This window comes from Saccostrea cucullata, unplaced genomic scaffold (assembly GCF_032062105.1).
Source record: "Saccostrea cucullata isolate Sc308-1 unplaced genomic scaffold, CSIRO_AGI_Scuc_v1 ctg812, whole genome shotgun sequence".
NCBI lineage: Eukaryota > Metazoa > Mollusca > Bivalvia > Ostreida > Ostreidae > Saccostrea > Saccostrea cuccullata.
Genome location: NW_026920376.1, coordinates 32,033 through 36,633, shown reverse-complemented (window position 1 = coordinate 36,633; position 4,601 = coordinate 32,033). Strand labels below are relative to the sequence as shown.

Genomic DNA, 4,601 nt, shown 5'->3' with positions numbered 1-4,601 from the left:
ATTTTTTGACCCCCATTTGTCCCCCCGGGGCAAAATCAAAATTCCGAAACCTTACTGCACATCTACATGACCCCACCAACCATTTCCCAAAAGATGAATAGGCTGCTGAGTAAAATGTAAGAGGAGTTTAGGGAAAACAGGGCTTTTTGTATAAAAAAAAAAAATATTTTTCGACCCCCATTTGACCCCCCAGGGCCAAATCAAAAATCCAAAACCTTACTGCACATCTACCTGACCCCACCAACCATCTCCCAACAGACGATTAGGCTACTGTGTAAAATGTAGAAGGAGTTCAGGGAAGACGGGGCTTTTTGCATAAAAAACATCATTTTTCGACCCCTCTTGACCCCCCGGGGCAAAATCAAAATTCCGAAACCTTACTGCACATCTACGTGACACCACCAATCATCCCCCAAAAGATGTTAAGACTGCTGAGTAAAATGTAGAAGGAGTTCAGGGAAGACGGGATTTTTTGCACAAAAAACGTCATTTTTCGACCCCCATTTGACCCCCCGGGGCAAAATCAAAATTCCGAAACCTTACTGCACATCTACATGACACCACCAACCATCTCCCAAAAGATGATTAAGCTACTGTGTAAATTGTAGGAGGAGTTCAGGGAAGAAAAGTGTGACAGACGGACGGACGGACGGACGGACATGAGTAACAACAATATACCCGAACTTTCTTTAGAAAGTGCGGCTATAAAAATGGATGCAGCCTCACTAGGAAAATATAAAGAACTGAGAAATTTAAGTGTTTCTAGCAATAAACTTAGGTCTATTGAGCTCGGTGCTTTTGAGAACTCCCCAAACATTCTACATCTTGATATTTCAAATAATCAGGAATTAACTATAGAAGTTATTGTTAATGTATCGAGTGACTTACGAAATTCTACTTCAATTCGAGTTCAAATTTTAAAAATTACAATGCACGTACGGTGTCAGTTTCAATCTCATGAAATATCATACTGTTTTTCTCAGACACACAAAACTAGAGGAACTGAATTTGGCGTCAAATCGCATCAACAGTCTTGAAGAAGTAGTTACAACAGAATTACCAAAGTCTCTCCAACATCTAAATTTAGCGAATAACATTCTGAGTTTTGGATTTTATTTGGCGGAGTTTGGCGATTTGCCAAATATAGTCAGTATCAATGTGAGTTTTCAAGCTTCTTTCCGTCAAGTGTTAACAACAGAATTTTTGATAAACTGTAATGATACCAGAGCAGTCGGCAAAAGGCTTGCAGAACCTAATGATATTTTGACGAAGAGCCCTAAATTATCATTATCCTTGTAAGGAAAATACAATATTAGTATATTTTGGCCATTTCCATGACAATTTGTACAAATTTACCCTACAGGATTGTTTTCAAAACGGCTCACATGTTGACACGTATCTTCATGCAAAATAATATCATCTACGAATTGAACGGTCCTATAATTTGATTCGAAAGTGTAGAATATATAGATTTCTCCAATAATTTCTGCGGTTATATTTCACCGAATTTCTTTCAGTATTTTAGAAATTTATCTTACCTCAACCTCTCTCATTATACATTGGGTGAAACTTTAGAAATGGATGAGAATGGAGAAATTTTTCAATATCTTCGTATGTTGACCACTTTGGATTTAAATAGGAACAGAATTGTTTCTCTTCCGGATAAAATTTTCCGTAATCTGAATAAATAAAGTTATAATTCTTTGAATAAGTTTTCGATACCTATAAATCATATGACAAATCTCTCAAATTTAGACCTCTCAAATAATCAGTTATCATATTTGAATACGAAAACTAGAAAGGCATTAGATTCATTTTCACAAAGAAGAGAAATATCAGTGAATTTAAAAGATAACAGATTAAGATGCAATTGTGAAAACTTGGAATTTATAAAGTGGATGCAGTTTTCAAAAAATATCAAATTTCTGTATTTCCATAACTATTCTTGTGTTTTCTTAAATTCATCAAAGATCCATTTTTCTGACATTGAAAATCTACTTCAAACTTTGGAGAAACAATGTTTTTCTTATACTCTTCTTATCGTGATTATGACGTGATTAATAATCGTTGCCTTGACAACCACTCTCAGTCGAATTCTTTATAGATATAGGTGGAAATTAAGATATATGTATTATGTTGCAAGGGAAAAGTACAAAGACGACGAACTACGTAACCGGAAATATCATGGAAAAGAGTATCACTTTGATGCCTTTGTGTCCTATGCTGAAAGTGACCGACAGTTCGTTATTTCTCTAGTGAAGTTCCTCGAAGATAAATGCGACTTGAGGCTGTGTATACATCATCGTGATTTCATCCCAGGGACAGGGATTGAAGATAACACCACAAACGCCATTCATAACAGCAGACAAACTCTTTGCATTATGACGTCACAGTTTTTAGAATCATACTGGTGTATGTTTGAACTGAACATGGCTTGCATGGAATCTATATATTCCCGAAATGGTGAAAAGGTTCTTTTTCTTGTGGCTCTCGAGGAAAGGGCGATGAAAAAAATTATCACTGTCTTTAATGGACCTGATAGAATCAAAATCATATTTAGAATTCCCGGAGGGAGGGGACCAGGAGGAAGTAACAGCCTTCAGATCGAAATTAAAGAGACACTTAAATCGTAGGACAATGGTTTCGGACACTTAAAAGATTCGAGGTTATGATAACTAGCAGCAATTGATTTAATAATCTTTCCAAGCCTATTGGTAGCATCTGTTCCAAAACAACATACACCATCATAGTTATGCTGGTGATTCTAAAGCTTACCTTGTTTTTAACGAGGCCGAGTCTAATTCGAGTGCGCATCACATTGTGCAGCTTTATAATTTCATGCAGTCATTTGTGTGACAGAACACCTTTGAAAATTATTTTAATTTTAATACAAAATTAACATTATTTGTAACTCCTGCTGATCTGGAAATGTGATTTTACGGACAATAATTGGAAAAAGAACGTTGAAATGGCTCTAACAACGTCACCATATTCGGATTTTGTAAGCAATGCATGACGCTAAAGAGTGACGCATGACTCGCCTGTATGTTCAAGACGTCGATGAATATTGTACTAAAAACTGATGACATAACTTCCCAAGAAACATACTAGCAATCTAAAAATTGCTACTTCTGCCGAATAAAAGTGTATGCGCCGAAAATTTATCTGCAAAGATATGAATTTGTACCGTAATATTTCAATTTTAATGGTATTTGGCTTCGAAAAAATAAACATAATAACTACAACCTAGATCAATCGAGATGGTGAATTTTTTTGAAATTTCACAATTTGGTAACTTTTACATTAACTTCCATTTACTTGAATGAAGAAGAAATCCCTAGGGCAGAAGTACAAAAAATATGGAAAATATGTCATAATTTGGCGATTTTCCAAAAAATTCCCATAGGTTCCAATAGTAAAGTTTGACAACATTTGAGATGACCCCCTAAGAAATCGAGGTGGTAAACATTCGATTTTTTAATCCTAAAACAATAAATATAACAGTAAAAATTAGTTATCAAAAAATTATCAAAATCCCTTGGGCAGAAATAATTAGACTTCGTTAAACCTAGGGACATGTGGAATAACACTGTTGTGAGACTTTTGAGACAGTGAATGTGCACCAAAACGCTGAAACTAAACGAGAATAAAACAGATTTTATAGTTTTTACTGAACTTTAGTTGCACCGTCATTAGTGAGACAAGCAGCGTAAAGTACCTCGGTGTACATCAAATAAAAGAATCTCCTCGTCACTGTATCATCTTAACTTTAGTGGCACCGGCATTAGTGAGACAAGCAGCGTAAAGTACCTCGGTGTACGGTTTGATAGGTATATCTCAGCATGCAAAAGCAAAATACGTCCGTTCCTCGTGCATGCTACTTCAATCTAAGGAACAATGGTAGAACACGACCGATGATTACAGAGAATGCTTGCAAGATCATAGTCTGTGCACTTGTGGCATCTAGGCTCGACTATGCTACTGATCCACTTTATGGTACAAATAAAACCGATCTAGCCATTCAGCAAAGAATATAGCGGCACGTTGTATTACCCGTACCAAAAGGACGGAGCATATTATTTTTTATTCTTTATTTTTCGTGAGTATTTATTATTGCGAAATGACAATTCAACATCAAAGCGCGAGAATAATTTTTCTTAAATGGAAGGTAGATCAACAGAATTTACATTGGTTTCAGCACATAAAAATAACAGCATGTAATTTGATTTCACGAGAGATGCTTCTTGCAAAATTACGCGATAATTATATATAATTCTTTGCATATAATTATGAATTTACAGTACCACTCTAGCTCAAGCCTTTGCATTTTCTACCAATTGTTAAACGCGTCCAATTCAAAATTCTTCTTTATACATACATACAAAGTTATTAACAACTGGCACTGAGGTACATTGAAAAGCTCACCAACATCGACCTTGACGTTCCCTCCTAAGATCAGCAAGTCATCAGACACTGCAAAGATAGCTAAGTCGAACTCCTATTTAGCATTTTTTAGGGCAATAGACGTCTCCACGTGGCTGTAGCATCCCTCTAGAAATGTCTACCTTTATATTTGCGTTTATGTTCGTCTGTTACACTTT

General features: G+C 35.8%; 1 pseudogene; it reads left to right on the top strand.

Moving 5' to 3' along the window:
* The first annotated feature begins 710 nt into the window (after window positions 1-710).
* Window positions 711-3,672, top strand: LOC134247771 (toll-like receptor 4; annotated as a pseudogene).
* Window positions 3,673-4,601: the final 929 nt, after the last annotated feature.